The sequence below is a fragment of the Lynx canadensis genome, chromosome A1 (genome assembly GCF_007474595.2).
Source record: "Lynx canadensis isolate LIC74 chromosome A1, mLynCan4.pri.v2, whole genome shotgun sequence".
Lineage (NCBI taxonomy): Eukaryota > Metazoa > Chordata > Mammalia > Carnivora > Felidae > Lynx > Lynx canadensis.
In genome coordinates, this window is record NC_044303.2 from 211,904,547 (window position 1) to 211,922,284 (window position 17,738).

Below are 17,738 nucleotides of genomic sequence, written 5' to 3' on the forward strand. Positions count from 1 at the left end.
AGGTGGCCGTGTGCGTGGTTTTGTTATTAGCAAATAAAAAGACCCTGTTAGAAAAAAATAAATCCTACATTTGTGGAAAACGACGAAAGAGTGGCCCCACCACCTTTTCTGCGTTATACTCAGGTGGCGGAAAATAAACACAGCACCCTGGAAGTTTCGGCTTCGGGGTATCAAAAAAGAAAGCAAAACCCTGCCTTAAGATCACTGTTTATTTTCTTTTGTCCCTTTCACTCTGACCCCTCCTTCTTCTCACGGAAGGGGAGATTCAGCTCCCTGGAGCCCCCCCTCGAATATTGTCAAGCTGCTGTTCCTCAGAAATAAAGACATTTGACACGGAGACACTCCACATCTTGGCTGCCAGGAGAAATACCATCTTCGAGGTCATTCCATGTATTTAGACATTTGTTATTATTGTTTTGTCAGTGTATTTTCTGGTGCAGTCCCAGCGGAAGATGTGGGGCCCATATCACGCAAGACTAACGTGGGATCATCGGTTATTTCTTCTCCGCGTCTTTGCTGTATTCCGGAGCCCCAACCCACCTCCCTCACCTTGTAAAACTGGCAGGCTCCGGACATTTTGCATGCTGAAGAAAATCACTGTTTTGCCTCCAGCAAGGAACAAGAATGTTGCAACACTGACTCCTCCTCTCATGAAGAAAGAGTGAACAAGTGCACCGAGTTGAGCTTCTCACAGAGCCACCGGGCTGGGGACGGAGGCGCCCAGGTTGGGCTCCTGAGACTCCAGTCTTCTGGACTTCCCCCCACCCCCGCTCCCGCCTCCGCCCCCTTCCCGTCTCACTCCCTCCTCACCCTCTATCTGGATTCTACCGGCTGTTCGTGAAACAGCTTTGCACCCATTGGATCTTCACGTCCTTTTGCAGGAAGTGCTCACGGACTGTTACGGCAGACTTTGCTCCCAGGCAAAAGTGAGTAGACTGCGGCACACGCGGGGGCTGCGGGTTCGAGGCCGGCGAGTTGGAAGGGTAGCGCGCGCGCGGCGCTCGGACTGCGGGTTCGAGCCCCGCGTGCGGCACGGACTGCTGCCCGGAAAGCGCCAGAACCCAGCCGGAGGCGGCAGAGTTGCTGCCCAGCAGCGGCCGCAGGTGCGAAAGCCGGGGCTCTGAGCGTAGTCAGCATTGCTGGCCCCCTCGGAGAAGAACTAAAAGTGCACCCTCACCTTACAACTGCACACATTCGGCTTCTTTGTAAGGCATCTTCGGATGCGCCCTGGAGAGTGAGTTTCGGCGTGAGCGTGACTCCGGGATTCTCACAATGTAAATTATTTACGTCAAACTGAAAAGAAAAAATAGCGGGAAGGGGCTCGGGCAGGAGAGGTGATGCCCGCGGGCTGGCGGGGCCCCGGGGCGGCGGCGCAGCCTCCCGGGCAGCGGGCGGGGAAAGTTCGGCGCGGCGCGCGCCGGACCGAGAGGCGGGGCTCGCCGGCGAAGGCAGTGGGCGCCGAGGCAGGTGGGAGGCCTTCCAGCCGGGGAGGCGGCCGCGAGCCGGGCCCGCGGGCGGGCGCGCTCAGGTAACTGGGGATCCGGGCGCGGTGCTGGGGAGCCGGCCAGCGGGGCGGGAGTGCCGGCTCTTGGAGCAGGAAAACATCCTCGTAGTGACCTCTACCTGCATCCTGGGGAAGCCGCCCACGGTGCCCTAATGACTAGCCATTTAGGGTTTTATATGATTGGGCTTGAAAACGGTTGCAAATAGTATTGTTAATCTGGAGCGATTCGTTTGTTTTCATTCATCAAGTTCACTGGCAAAGATTGCCCCCAGTGTCATGCTCCGTGGTCAGTGGAGTGCGCCTCTGGCTGTGCAAACTTGGGCAAGGCACTAGTCCTCTCTGGGCCTCTGTTTTCTTTGCAACATTTAGGGAAATTAATCATTCCATATACATATCCCATTAAACGTTATATGTGTGTATACATGACATATATTATATATAATCATATAGAATATGCTAATATTCTGTATCATATAGAATATAGAATATTAACATATTCTATATGATATATATTATATATTTTAATATATCGTAACATATACAATTATATGTCCTATAATATTTTATATATATAAATGGGGTAAATGTATTGAATAGTGTAAGGAAGAAGCAGATGAAATTTTTAATTTTAGTGATTCTTAAAAATTGGGAATCATGGGTCCTTTGGAGAATTATCTATGAGTTCTCCCCCAAGGGAAAAAATGTTCTTATGTACTGTACATAAAGTTTTGCAAGCAATCCCTCAAGGTTTGTAACTCTCCTTGAAGACCCTGCCTGAACCCCAGGCAAACATTCCTTTCCTTCCTTTTGAGGACATTTTGTATCAAGACCACCCAGCTAAACCCCTGCTGGCAGCTGGGCTGGCTACGGAAGTAACAGCCTTCCTCTGGAGTCTGGAGTCAGCCTTGCTGCTGAAGGAGAAAGCGCTTCTGTCATAAGTAAGCTCCTGGGACACTGTGTCCCAAAGGCTTCACCAACCTCTGCTTCCTGGGGAGCCCTCCTCACAAACTCTTTTAATGACTTTCCTAAGGTGATGGTCCTCAGCCCTAGAGATTTCAGTCCTACAAACAGCACTTGAGAGCCACCTGTAAAAGGTCACCGTCTGTCTCAAAGATAGCTCTTCAGGTCACTAGCTGGATGCCAGAAAGTGGAGCCAAAGCTTTGTTTTGAAGGAAACAAAGTGCTGTTTTCTCTCCAGTGCGTGGTAGGAGTAGTGACAGTGTTCTTTTGGACCTGTGGACCTTCTTTTAAAGTACTGAGGACTCCTGTCTCGTGGGACCTGGGTCTTCCATTGGCAATGCCAGCAAGGTACAGCAGAGGACACGTGGAGCTTTGGAACCCCACAGACTGGGCTTCACATCTGGGCTCCCACACTCCGACAAGTTACTGAACTACTCTAAGCCTCACTTTTCCTGTTTGTGAAATGGGGAGCAATACTGCCTTTCTTGCACGGTTGTTAGGAAAATGGAAACTGAAAAATGGAAATGCCTGGTTCATAGTCAGTAATAAGCTGCTGTTAGGAATATTAATGTGAGGTTATAAGTAAGTGTTAAATAGTTCCATGCTTTTTTAGAACAGCTTACTTTCTCTCCTACGGGGCTTATGTCAGCAAAAGAATGAGTAAAGTCACTTCTGGTCTAATTATTCTCAGGGATGAGTGGTGAGTCTAGAATACAGAGTTCGCTTTCCTGCTTCATCTTCGTCAAGCAGAGCACTCTGTGTTGCCCGCAAATAACATGTGTCCAGATTGGCACGGATTCTCGACCCTTCCTCTCAGTTCTCTTTTGGCCCATAATCTTGAACGTGAAATGTCTAGCTCTCTGCTCTTAGTGACAAACACCTCAGCGTGGAGACTCGAGCGGCTTCATGGTTGCATCCATCTCCAGATACGCGAGAAACTGTCTCTGTAAAGAGAAATGTCTCCACTGTCATCGTTCACAGTGTGGCTCAGATAGCCAACTCAACTTATTCTCTCTGGTGTCTCTCCGTATCTCTCTTTTCCTCTCTCTCTTAGTTACAGTTACCCCTCAGTTATAAGAAGCTGGATGACGTAGAAATGTGGGAAAGAAATGCCAGAATTTTAAAGGGCAGTTGGATCCCCTCCAAGTAGCCCTTCCAAAGATCCATCAGTATATTGTGGCAAGGCAGTCTTGCATGCAAAGGTGACAGTATTGATATCTGCTGTCCCTTGAGCCATTAAGATGAACGAAGCGCTTTTCTACATCACCTCAGTTAATTCTCACAGCAACACTGCAAGGTATGCGTTATCATCTAAATCTTTACAAATACATCGAGGTTTATAAAAATTTACATTACTTGCCCGATCTGCAGAGCTGGTAAAAGGCAGAGCTGGGATCCAAGCCTGGGATCCCTGGACTTGGATCCCAGTTCTGCCTGACTTTGGCACTCACTCTTTTCATACTAGGTTAGTGCTGCCACGCTTCCTGGCACCAGAAAGTTGCATCATGCCAACTGGGTCCCAACCCAGTTCTTTAGAACATTTAGGGCAGGAATAACCAAATCTTCTAGGTGATTGAAGTGGTGTGAACATATACTTTGCATGAGATACATATTAACAGGCAGCAACAATGAAATCGCCTGTGAAGAATAATTTTCCCAGCCCTTTCCAGATCCAGCTGTGACACTCCAGTTAGGCAATACTAAATCTCAGCAGGCGAGGCTGGCTCTGGGCCACCAACTTCCTGAGGGACTCTTTTAGCTTAAAAAGAGCCCTGGAATCTCCATTCTCTGCTACTTTAAAAAGGAACCTGGTCACCCTTTACGGTAACCTCCCTGTATTAAGCATTTATTCATTGAACAAATAACTTGCTGAGCTCTGAAAAAGACAGACAAGGTCCTGGCACTTGTGGAGCTTCTGTGCTAGAGAGAGTGACAGATAAGAGGCAGGTGAGCAAATACATAAATAAGATAATTTCAGATATTAAGAAATGCTACGAAGAAGGTAAGAGGAGGCGGGGGCTAACAGGGCTTGGAGGCAACTTGAAATAGGGCAGCCAAGGAGATTTCCACAAAAAGGTCATTCTTGAACTTGAACTTGTATAATAAGAGGGAGCCAGTCTGATGAAAGTCTGGGGAAAGGACTGCCTTAGCAGAAGAACCTCCAGGGAAAGATCTGGAAGTGGAATAAATGAAGCAGTAGAGGGGTGCCTGGGTGGTTGGGTCGATTAAGCGTCTGACTCTTGGGTTTGGCGCAGGTCATTATCTCTCGGTTTGTGGGAGCCCTGTGTTCAGCTCTGTGCTGACAGTGCAGAGCCTGCTTGAGTGTCTCTCTCTGTCCCTCCCTTGCTCGTGCTCTCTCTCTCTCTCTCTCTCTCTCTCTCTCTCTCTCTCTCAAAATAAATAAACATTAAAAAAATTAAGCAGTAGAGCCTCAAATATGAGATGTCCCCTTAGAAATCAATATGGATTTTATATAGGGGAAATTACTGATTGACTGCTTATTACATTCTTCTAGGCTGTGCTGTGGACTTAATGCGTATGTTATTTAACCTTCCCAACAGTCTGGCAAGTTAGTTATTGTTGCCTTGCTTTGATAGTGGAAGAAACCAAGATCCATAGAAGGCAGGCAGCTGGCGCAAAGTTACAAAGGTGATATTTTAAATCCCACAGTCTGTTTTGCTAGCATAGCGTGTGGCTTTTGAGATCATCTCTTCCAGAAGATAGCAAGGAGCTAACAGAAGGAAAGTATCAAAAGTATATTGGGCGGCTAAACGAGGATAGTGATTTCTGTCTGATGCCCTAAATTCCAGTTGGTGTGTCTAAACTTGCACACCAGTGCAATCGTGTAATAACAGCAGCACTAGCCACATGTGATGATAAGGTACTGAAAATGTGATTAGTCCAAACTGAGATGGCTGTAAGTGTAAAACACACCCTAGATTTCTTTAAGTTTATTTTTATTTCTTTTGCGCGCGAGAGAGAGAAAGCGAGCAGGGGAGGGGCAGAGAGAGAGGGAGACAGAAGCCCAAGCAGGCTCTGTGCTATCAGTGCAGAGCCTGATGCAGGGCTTGAATTCACAAACCATGAGATCATGACCTGAACTGAAATCGAGAGTCAGGGTTTAACTGACTGAGCCATCTGGGAGCCCCTACACCCTAGATTTCAAAGACCTAATACAAAAAAAAAAAAAACCTTATTGATTTTTATATTGATTATATGTTAGAATGGTAAGATTTTGGATGCATTGGTTTAGATGAACTATATTACTAAAATTAATTTCATCTGTTAACTTTCAATTTTTTTTTATATTTTCATTTAATAGTACTGGTATAGACTAATAAGTTGACAAATACACGATAGGAAACTTTTCTCCCTTCTTCCTAACGTAATTTTTTCTCTAGTCTTGACCCAGACTTCTTCTGTCTTTCCCATCAGGTAAATCTCAAGAAGCTTTCAAATATCCTATGACCAAAGGGTCGTTTTGAATATAGCTTTAGATTTACCTTAAAATCACTTCCAAAGACAATGTCTTTGTCATTCTGGAACCTGGTAAAATCAGATTAGGAGACAGCCAGCCTTCATGTTTGTGTCCAAAGACCATCAAATAAGTCATGTCACTGGGGTAGTGAGTATCTCTCCCTCTCTGTCCTTTTGCTTTTTTTTTTTTTTTAATTTTTTTTTCAACATTTATTTATTTTTTTTTGGGACAGAGAGAGACAGAGCATGAACGGGGGAGGGGCAGAGAGAGAGGGAGACACAGAATCGGAAACAGGCTCCAGGCTCTGAGCCATCAGCCCAGAGCCCGATGCGGGGCTCGAACTCACGGACCGCGAGATCATGACCTGGCTGAAGTCGGACGCTTAACCGACTGCGCCACCCAGGCACCCCTGTCCTTTTGCTTTAAAACAGCCTGAACAATACACAGTCCCAGTTTCCAGAAGGACTTCCCCAAAAATATCACAGGCCATTTTGGTTTCTTTTGTCCATTAGCTAAAATGACCCTTGAATATCATATCAGCAAAGTAGAGATATGATTTGTTCCTGCCATTCCATGTATTCCAGAGGGAAAGCAGTCAGACTGTGAAGTTGTTAGAGGAAGCCTCTGGCCTGGGATGTCAGAGGCCTGGATCCTATTTTTGTCTACTGGTTTGTGCGATGCCCTCACCCTGCTTCCCCCAGCAATCCTGTAGGAAGTCCAGAGTTCATGAGATAATGTCACATAAAGTGCTCACGAAGAAACAAATGGACCATGGTTATCACTGAGGACCTGAGGACTGTAGACATTCATCTGTGGGGAAGAATTTGCTTTCCGTAGATTGAGCAAAGCACTATATGGAATGTTCTTTCAGATATATGGTTAACATCTGTTCATTTTCACTTAAAACCTAAATCTGAGGGGGAAATGACAGAAGCTGAGCATACTCGGATTTTAGTGTATCTACATCAACAGTGACACATATTTTTCAGCATCTTCTAAGCCAATAAGCCTGTATCAGACTCCATAGGGAAAATAACAGAACAAAACAGGTCTTTGCTCTGGGGGAACACGTTAACTTGTTGAGAAGATGGGCATAAACAGGAGACACCAGGATCAATGTCCGGTAACATTCTCCAAGTGTTATAGGAATGAAACTGAGTTTGGAGATTCCAGAGGGCAGTGTGCCCGAGAAAGACGAGGTAAGAGATGGGCATTGAAGGACATAAAACTAGGCTAAAGACAGATGGAATGGGGACTGGGTATCAGTATAACTTTTTTTTAACTCCTCAGAATATTCTGGGTTTTTTTAAGTTTATTTATTTTGAGAGAGAGAGAGAAAAAGTGTGTGTGAGCAAGCAAAGGGCAGAGAGAGAGAGAGAGAGAGAGAGAGAGAAGGCCCAAGCAGGCTCCACACTATGAGCACAGAGCCAGACTTGGGGCTCAAACTCATAAGCTGTGAGATCATGACCTGAGCGGAAATCAAGAGTCAGATGCTTAATCCACTGAGCGACTCCGGTTCCCCTCCCCAGAATATTCTAAAGTGAATATTCTGATGTAGAGTTGAAAACCACTGAGCAAAAGACACAAGGTTTTTATATCATGATCATGGGAAATAAAATTTAAAGGGTAATATTTTAAAGGAGATTAAATGGACAATCAGCATGTGTGGTCTTTCCGGAAATTTTATATACGCGTATATCTATCTCTGTGTGGTCTTTGGGATTCACAGATAATTGGTGTTCACAGTGATCCTACCCACTTGGGGGTGGCTAAAAGCTGTCACCAGCTGCCCATTCCCTTACTCTGTGTGTTTTTGCAGTGCCCCGTAGTTAATCCTGGCTAAGCGTCGGGCAGCTGGTATCCACAGTTTATTGTACCCACCAGACTTTGCATAAACGTTGCAAAGGGCTTTGGTATCATGCCCATTAGTGCCCCATAATAGTTATTTTACAATAACCGGTAATCGTCCCTCACCTCTCCAACTTTACAGATTGGGAAATAGAATTTAATTCCTTGCCTTGGGCCTTGAGGCTAACTGGCAACAGTGGTGAAATTAGAATTCTCAGCCACTGAATTCCCCGGATCTGCTTCGGCTCCCAGAGTGAGTCTGTGCAGTCTCCAATTGGTGTTAGAATACTCTGTCCTGGCAATGTTATTTCTTCAATGAATGAATCAGTGTTACAGATCAGAAGGTGAAAGATGACAAGCCGGCCCGAGCTGCAGTGCTGTGACGAGCGGCAGCAGGGCATAGGCGGCCACAGCGGTCGCTCGAGGTCGGCCACTACCGTCTTGGAGTTTCTATTCCCCTGCAGGTGTTGCCATGCGTATTACAGCTCCTCGGTTCCCACCTCTGGGAAGGGAAGACTCCTTAAGCCCCAGGGCTCTTGGGCGATTCCAGCTCCTCTCCTCTGAAACTCCTGTTTTCTGACAGGATATTGATTTTTATTTTGTTACACACCTGAAAAAAAGAGAAGAAAACCCAGCAATTTTTACAGCTCCGTTTTTAAAGAAGTCTTTGTATGTTTTGGGAACTTTGGGTTTACTGCCAGTAGTGAGGCCGCGAGGTCTTTATGAAAGGTAATGGGGGAGAAGCTGGAGCCTTGACATTAGAGCCTCTTCAGAACAAGAAGATGGGTTAGTTTTGCCCCATCCCCAAATTATTGTTTTCTTTTTCTCTGTCTCCAAATCCATTACTGACTGGAAAACAATTTCCAGTGTCTTCAGGTACAGCAAAAATCAAGCCTCTGAAACAGGCGTCCTCACCACCGATTGCTCATGGTAGTCATCTTGGGAGCTTTGAAAAATACAGATGCCCAGTCCCCACCCACAGAACCATTGAATCAAGGCTCTGGGGATGGAACTGGGCATCAGTATTTATTTATAGTTGTCCAGGTGATTATAATGTGCATCAGTAAGAGCAGATCTTACTGCTCAGCTAAGATCCAAATCTTAATTACTTATTTATGTTTCTTTTTTTTGTCTTGTTTTAGGTCACATGACCCCAGAGAACCATCCAAACCATATTTGTGTTGTCATTCTACTCTTTGGGAAATGGCTTCTAGAATAATATATAATAATAACAATAGTAATAACAATAGTAATAATCAGGGCACCTGGGCGGCTCAGTTGGTTAAGTGACCGACTTCAGCTCAGATCATGATCTCATGGTTCGTGGGCTTGAGCCCCGCGTCAGGGCTCTGTGCTGACAGCTCAGGGCCTGGCTCTTGCTTCAGATTCTGTGTCTCCCTCTTTCTCTCTGCCTCTCCCCCACTCATGCTCTGTCCCTCTCTCTGTCTCTCAAAAATAAATAATCAGTAAAAAAAATGAGAAAAAAAAAGTTTTCTACTTATCTAAACGAACTCCAAACTCAGAATGGCCCTGCATAGCCTCATGACTAAGATTTCTGTAAGTGCAATTTGGAAATCAGATTGCCAAAAGCTTGATAATTATGAGATTGGAAGATAAAGGTTAAGGTTTTCTGCTGCCCATGTATTAAATTTCCCAATTGCTATGTTGATCTTTAGCAACACTTGCTTTCCTCTCTTAGCCATTTTAAAGCCAATTAACCCCATTCCTGTTCACACCCTTATTAAAAATATAATTACAGCAGTGTTCTCCAGGGACTGTCATTGCACACATAGACTTTACAACGTGAATTGGCCAAGAACTAACTAGGTTGTGTAAAACCCTCTCAGCCCCGAGAGATCATTTGGGATGCAGAGGCTACTGGCCCCAGAGTAGGCTAGGTGAGTCATAAATTTTAGTTTGCAAAGAGACAATTACAAGTCACCCAAATGTAGAAGAAAAAACACAGGATACACAAAATAGTTGTAGAATCAATCTTAGAATATTTTCTCCAGGGTCGAGTTAAGTCTGTGGCTCCAGCTATTCCCAGAAGGTTATATTAATGCCAAAAAGCAACCAGTGTTTTGTACTAGATTTGGAGGGCAGGAGGGAAAGGAAATGATGCATCATTGTACTTATCTGGAGTGTTAAGGTTGCAGCATCAGAGGAGAAGAAATTGTGAAGGAGGTTGCAGAGAGAAGGGTCGGCAAAGACCCACTGGTAGCCAAGCATCATGGACACTGGTAATTTTTTATTCGCTCAACTTTTATGGAGGGCCCGCTGTAGCCCAAGGCTGTTATATGCCCTGGAGAGAGAGCGATGAAATTCCTGTCCTCATGGAATTTACAGTCCAGTGAAAAGAAACAGATATCCACATGAAGACACCGGTAAATAAAATCCAGTAAGTTGGTTGGTGCTTTGGGGACAAATAAAGTGAGGAGGGAGTAGAGTCTGATGAAGCTGCTTTAAATAGGATTATGGGAGTTGTTCTCTCTGAAGTGTTGGCATTGGAGCTAATACATCAGTGTTAAAGCAACACAAAGATCAGGAGGAAAGAAGGCCAGGTAGAGGGAACGGCAAGGGTAGCAGCCCTGAGGTTGGGAAAGATTTGACACTTTCGGGAAACAGAAAGGAGACCAGTATGGCTGGATCACAGTGATGAAGAGATAGAGCATCGGGCAGGAAAACAGCCCCGAGGGCCGGAGGTCATGGGATGGAGTTAGGATTTTGGTGCTTTAAGGAAACCGTTGGGAGGTTTTAAGCAGGAGAGTAATGTGTTCTACATTGCACTTTAGAGACCTCTCAGGCTCCTGTGTGGAGAATGGAGTGTAGACTGGAAGCAGAGGGAGGACATGGCAGGTACAGGAGGAGGTGACAATGGATCAGCCAAGATGGGAGCAGTAGAAGGAGGATTGGGTTCAGGAGCAAGTTTGGAGGTAGGGCCAGATGGCGGACCTCGTCTTGTCTGACATCATTTTTCCTGCCCTCTCCTGACTCAGGCCACTGGTTTTGAACCGAAATGGAATAATATCTAATGCTATTTGGAAACATTAGGGATTTTGACCTCAGCTTATTTAAGCAGAAAAAAATCAAATTCCTGTCCAAGGAGAAACTTGTTTGTTGCTTTTTACCACATAACCATAAAAATTTCATCTTATCTCATAAGAGTGTTTTGATGGATTCTGTTGTTGTTGATTACTGTGCTTTCCATAAGGGCTGGAAATATCACATTCACATTGCTGAAGTTTATCTTTTTCTGAGTATTTTGACACTCTGGCTGCATTTACCGAATCCTTCCTGCCATCAGGCATTTATACATGGCTTCTTGCAGTTGGTCAGTTTCTTCATGTAAATGCTGACATCATAATAGCAAGCATTTAGCAAGCACTTACTACGTCCAAGGCATTGTTTCAAGAATTTCACATTTATTCCTCCCAGCCATCCTTTGATTAAGTGCCCTTATGATTATCACTTTATAAATGAAGAAACTGAGGCAGAAATAAGGAGGTTAAGTCATGTGTCCAAGCTCACACCGCTGGTTAAGTTGCAAAGCCAGGGTCTGCACTGAGGCTGGCTGCAGAGCACCAGGTTCTCGGTCGCTAAGCTGTGCCGCTTTCCTCCTGTCTCCTTTTCTCTAATTCCTGTATAACTGAAGCTGCTACCTTCAGAGTCAGACTTGTTTCTCCTGCATAAACCCCACGGTACCACTAAGAGGCGCTTCAACAGGGCAGGGCTCCCGCGAACAGTACTGGAGAGGAAATGCCATAATTCAGAGGCTGGATGATTCAGCCCCTCTCCAGAAGGACCTCCGTCTAAACCACCTGCCATCTGACAAGGTGGGAGGGGAACCACGCACCCTTCTGGAGAGCTGGCTGAACAGAGTTGGCAACACCAGAGGACTCTATGAAATGCCCCCTCTTCTCCTCACCTCCTTTTCTGCCCACTGCTCAGAGTTCCTGTGTTGTGCCCACCTATCTGTCTCTTCTCAAAAGGCAGAAGAAATCAAGGTTTCTCAATATGCTGTGCAACAAATTCTGGCTGCTCTCCAGGGTCATCTGAAGCTGGTCTTTAGAAACTAACGACAACAAAAGGATCATTAATTAATTTGTTACCACATTTTTGCTTTAGAGATGTTGTAGATTCTCTCCAGAGTTTCATTATTATATGTGAAATAATCCTGGGGAACATAGTAGTCCATACTGTTTTCTCTACTTTCCACTGCATATCTGCTTCCAGAAAATTCTCTCAAGTTACTTAGTCTTCCAATAATTAGGGTGAGTGTAACACACCTTCTTCCCTTCCTAATGATAGTATCAGCAATGAATTTAACAGAATTGAGGTTTATACAAAGAAATGCATTAAAATTTCTTTAATTCCGTTAAATTCTTTAGCGATGATTGTGGAGGCAATAACTGTGATAACGCATCTTCTTTGCTGTAAGTTTTAACTTACTAAATATTTCAGTTAAATAGTTAAATAGAATTGCCATAGGGTAATTTTCTATAGAAATTGACACGCATTCATTGGAAGTGTTGAATTTATCTAATCAAATCATCAATCTGTTCGTTTAACTCTTTGGTTTTCAATAAAACTATTATTTTAAAGTGTTATACAGTATATGTTCAGATATTTCTTACGGTTGTATTAACTTCCAAATTCAAAACTATAAAGGAAAAAGAGAACTATAGTTATAGTTGCGTTGACTCTCGTCCTATTTAAGTTAGGAAGATTGCAGTGGAACATCAGTTAATTAAAGAAAGTTTGAAAAACATTTGAAGTCTTTGAATATCCTCCAAATAGCTCAGGACCCTAGAAATAGCTTAACTTGAAAAAATCCATCTTTGAACCAGTAAGGTAATTTCCTCCTTTTTTGGACAGTTTTGATGAAATATTCAGCAAAAAGTGAGAGTGAATATTTACCAGATGTGGATATCTCCTGAAACCAAGTCATTCAAATATCAGAGCAGTGTGATGGCAGCTGTTCGATCATCAGGGTGACTCTGCCACGTTAGTCAGGGTTTGACTAGAAGAGTTTTATGTTTCTTTTAGCCAAGTTTTCTGATTTTACTTTTCAAAGGACATCACTGAAACCATAACACTATTCAGATCTGTGACTTTTAAAATTGTATTTATTTCTGTGCACAGTTTAAAATTCAAGGTACAAAAGACTGTTCGTTGAAAACTACTTCTCCTCTCTATCTCACAGCCACCCATTGCCCTTATTGGCAATCGCTCTTTCTAGGTAATTGTCAAAAATGGGCCAGGCCTGTATGAAAATGCACTATGAATATGAATGTGGGCTAGACGTCCTTTCTTTTAGTTATTTCATAGCTGTGATGCTATGACTCTGTGAAGCTAGAGCCCACATTCGGTTGCTGACTTCCCAGTCCTACTAGCACTGATTCTGGATGGGTACTGGAGCTTCCTGTCTAAACTCAGGTATATTATTCAGTGTGGCTAGTGGAGAATGAACAGCAGTATTTTGGAAGAAGGGTTCGGGTGACAAGTATGGAGGAGGAAATGAAATTACATGAGAGGCCCATGTATGGGTATTGGTAGGCATACACTTCCAATGGCAATTTCATAAATCATCCAGATGGAGCCGTTAAGTGTCAGGGTGAGAGTCACCCCGCTGTGCCTTATTTTCACATCTCTACAGTCAGAACACCAAAACATACATTCAGCAGCTGCTGGGAGAATAAGACAAGATAAGTGTATGTATAACACTTGGGGCCAAGGAAGTACTCCGTTCATGGGAGTCGTTAGGCAAGAATTCATGACTTAGTGGGGAGACCGACAAGTGTACAGTCAGTGAGGCAAAATTCCACGGACATGGACTCGGTGTTGAGTCTGAGCTTAGCATGACTTAATGAGCCTGTAAGGCCCTCAGGAACCCTTCTGTGTGCCATTGAGTCCAGCCATTTCCCTTCCTTCTTGCACTTCACCAGCAGACCAACGTGCTGCTTCTAGTTGACGGCCCTTCTAAAAGAATTTGTCTTCTCCGAATACAAAAGCAGTATATTCCTTCTTTCTACTGGATCTGCTTCAAAGTTGTGCCACGAGGAAGGATCCATGGAAAGTTTGCTAAACTTCACTTGAGCCTCAGTCTCCTTATTTCCAAAAATGGAGATGATAATGCCTACATTCCAGGACTATTTCGAGGGTGGAGTACGATAATGGATGCAAAACACCTCATCTATGCTTGGCCCTCAAAATGAGCTTGTGCCCTTCTCCCATGACCGCATATATTCGGATGGGTGGAGCGTATGTCACACAGGGAAGAAAAGCTCGGGAATTGTAATAATTTGTTGATTTGGTGCCTTGTACCCCCAGCCACAAACGGTGTACTTTCAGGGCCATTCTCCTAGCCAGATGCCTAACTGGAGAACATGAGCCTTCGGAACCCAAATCTGATAAGTACTCGGGAAGACTCCTCAAGAGAGGCGAAGCTAAGAGATAAGCTAAATATACCTTCTCCAGTTGTCCTACATTTGATGCCAGCAGGCAAATCAGAGCCCGTTGGGCGACGTGCAATTCTGAGAAGCGAGGAAAGTGAAGAAGTACTTGTTCTTCCTCTGGGAAAGCCAAGGCAAGTGGAAAAGCTCCCAAATCTATTGTCCCGTTGCAAGCACAATGAGGAAAGCTGGAGATGCGCTGCCAAAATCACGTGGCTGGTGAAAACACGGCTTCCTGCTCATGGTAGAGAGCCTGGCTGACGGCTCTCAGACTGGACAAAGGCCTCAATGGCCAGGGGCCACTCTGCAGGAACTGGGCCCCAGGCACCTCAGATTGAAAACCAACCTAACAAAGCGTGTCTGTTTCCACTTGTGAGAGATGAAATGATACGGGTTTTGTGGAAAGTCAGACGCTTACAAAAGCAAAATGCCTGCCTTCCTCCGGCCAGCCACATAGAACAGCCACATGGAAGGGGCCTCAGACTCAGTGGCTGTGTGCCGCTGGCTCTGGGGACTGCTCTAGAAGGAACAATGAGGTTTAGAGGCTTGTTGTTATTCACTGTCTAATTCTTACTCTTTCCATTGATTTCAAATTCCTTCAACATAATTGTAACTTGTGGTATAAAAAGGAAACTTCCACTTGTGAACAAAGTCTCTAGTAAGAGTCCAATAACAAAAATCTACAGAAGACCAAAATAGTCTTTTGTAGTTACCAGCAGTGACCAGGGCTCCACATAGCCTGTGTTGTGTTGTTAAGGTAAGAATCAATCATGTCCGGGGAATACTGTGAAATGTAATGTAAAATGTAATGTGAAATATAATGATCAAAGTGTAGTAGCTTAAAAGGTGGTGGATTTCTTGTAAAATTGAAATCACATGTGGCAGCTTAGGGAGATCTTCAACTGGAACATAAGCGGTGCTTATGGATTCTCACCAAAGTTCTCAGGAAATGGAGTAAGAACTTGGCAAATACATGTCAGATGTAAAACCACTTCCCACAGTGGTATTTCATGGAGAAATGGGTGGCTCAGTCAGTTAAGTGTCTGACCCTTGATTTTAGCTCAGGTCATGATCCCAGGGTCATGGGATTGACTCCCACAATGAGTGTGGAGCATGCTTAAGATTCTCTCTCTCTCTCTCTCTCTCTCTCTCTCTCTCTCTGTCTCTTTCTCTTTCTCTTCACTTTCTCTTTCTCTTTCTCTCTCTCTTTCTCTCTCTCTCTCTCTCTCTCTCTGTCTTTCTCTTTCTCTTTCTCTTTCTCTTTCTCTTTCTCTTTCTCTTTCTCTTTCTCTTTCTTTCTCTGTCCCTCTCCCCCTCTTCTTCCACTCTAAAATAAAAATAAAAGTAAATAAATAAACCAAAGTGGATATTGACTGGGACCTTTTCACTGATACTCTTTTGGGAGCAATGAATTTCAAACAGGACATGATTATCATACAACGTGATAGGTAGCTCTGATTATCCAAGCAGCTAGGGCATTGTTCAGTGGCAAAGCATTAAGCTTCTCCAGGAATCTCTTCTGTGTAGGTAGACGGCTGCTATGGAGACTGCCTTTTTGTGGGTGAATTTGCCCAGCAGATGGCAAACATTCAGTGGGAGAGGAAGGATGGTACCCGTTATTGCTGATGATGGTTGAAAATGAAATTACTTTAATGAATGTCGTACTTGGACTTGGTGGCTCAGTCAGAGCCCTGTACACGAAGAGCTCAATCCTGAGGTCTCAAAGTTGAGATCTTGATCATAAACTCTCGGTTTTGACAGAAAATTTAAATTCTCTAAGGGATGTTTTAAAATGTTTTGAATTTATGAATGTTTTAAATGTTTTAAAAATATGAAAGGATCTTAATAGTGCCAACCCCAAGATACCGATTCCCTGCCTTCTAGCTCATACCAGTTTGTCATGTGTGAACTACATTCAACTACAAATTCCACCTTTAATTAACAATGGTCTTTATATTCTGGGCGATACTGTCACAAGAGGGATCGAGGCAGTTGCCCACAAGTGAAAATTTGTCCCAGAATATACGTTTTGTTATGCAAAGTGGGAACAAAAATACCCAACGATGCACAGTTTTTCTAAGTTGTTCTCATATAACCACTTAGGCAACATAACTGTTGTGATTACCAAAGTCGTGTCATAATACATGTATACAAATTGATTTCATATCCGTGAACTTCACTGGGAAAAAAAAGAAATCACTATTTCTGAAGACTATGACTTTGGTTTTTTTGTGGAAATATTCACTGCTAATATATTTGGTGTACAGGAAAGTGCAGTATTTTGATCTGAAAATCTGAAGCTGTGGTCTCAGTTCCAGCTGACCTTGTGACATCATTTCATATTTCTGAGTTTCATTTCCCAACAATTCCATGATTCTTTATAGATGGGGAGCTCAAAAATGGAAAGCATCGACAGCTAAATGCAGTCAGAAGCCTATTTTCTCCTCATCTTCCTAACGTTCAGGGAGCATCCTTAACTTGACTAACAAACCTCCAAAGGTACGATGGTCAAATGATGGGCAAGTACACATTTTTTAAGCCTTTTCACATGATTATCAGGAATTGCTGCCCTAGCCAAAATCCTGCACCAGCCAAGGAGTGTTCATGTAGAAGAACTTATTTTATCCTGCTTCATGTGGACCTCAGATGTGAATAATGTTCGCATGTTCCTAATACATCTTAGACTGGAATCAGCAAACTTCTTTTGTCAAGAGCCAGACAGTAAAATATTTTAGGACTTGTGAGCCACACACAGCCGTTGTCACAGTTACTCAACTCTGCCCTTGTCAGACAAAAACAGACCCATGGCGAATGCATAAATGAAGGAGTGCGGCTGTGTTCCAACAAAACTTCATTATCAAAAATAGCCAACGGGTCAGATTTGGCCCCTGGCCTATATTTTGCTGACCCCTGTTTTGGACCTTCTTAATACTGCAGTGTCCATCTGTTGTCATAACACAGATTCAATTTATACTAAATTCTGTCCAACTTATTAATATTTTAGTTAATGTCATATAATACATTATGAATCCGTTCTCATACCATCCATGAATTTATCTGAATTTTTGTTTGATCTACTAAAATTTATACTATATTACATCATGAATCTGTTGTCATATCCTATGAGAATTTTTAAAAATCTTTGTTTATCCCATCAATATTTGGAGTCTATAACAAACACACCTTGAGGTAACAAGTATCTTAAGTCATCAAGTGGATGATGTAGTAAATCCTCTCCCCCTTCCTTAACTCTTTCTGATGTAAAGGGATTTTACATAATTACAGTATTGGGAATAATTTTATTTATCCTATTCCTATCTTTCTTGATATTAACCGTATCCTGTGACAGCTTTTATCTTTGCAGACAGAATAGCTCTAATCTTCACGATTTGTGCTTAAATAGCCCCGTCTCCCTCATCTCCTAGATCATTATATGCCTCCATCACTGAGTCTCTGTGGGATCTCTGGGCCCTTGAAGTATAGGGACTAGACAGGG

At 43.6% G+C, this 17,738-nt stretch overlaps 1 protein-coding gene across 2 annotated transcripts in view; it reads left to right on the top strand.

Annotated features, from left to right (window-relative positions):
• The first annotated feature begins 527 nt into the window (after window positions 1-527).
• The window catches only part of PRLR (prolactin receptor), a 162,434-nt gene continuing 145,223 nt past the window's right edge, over window positions 528-17,738 (top strand). For both annotated transcript variants that reach the window (XM_030331478.2, XM_030331501.1), the window contains exon 1: window positions 528-926. The gene's annotated coding sequence lies outside the window, so the exon portion shown is untranslated. The remainder of the gene's footprint in view (window positions 927-17,738) is intronic.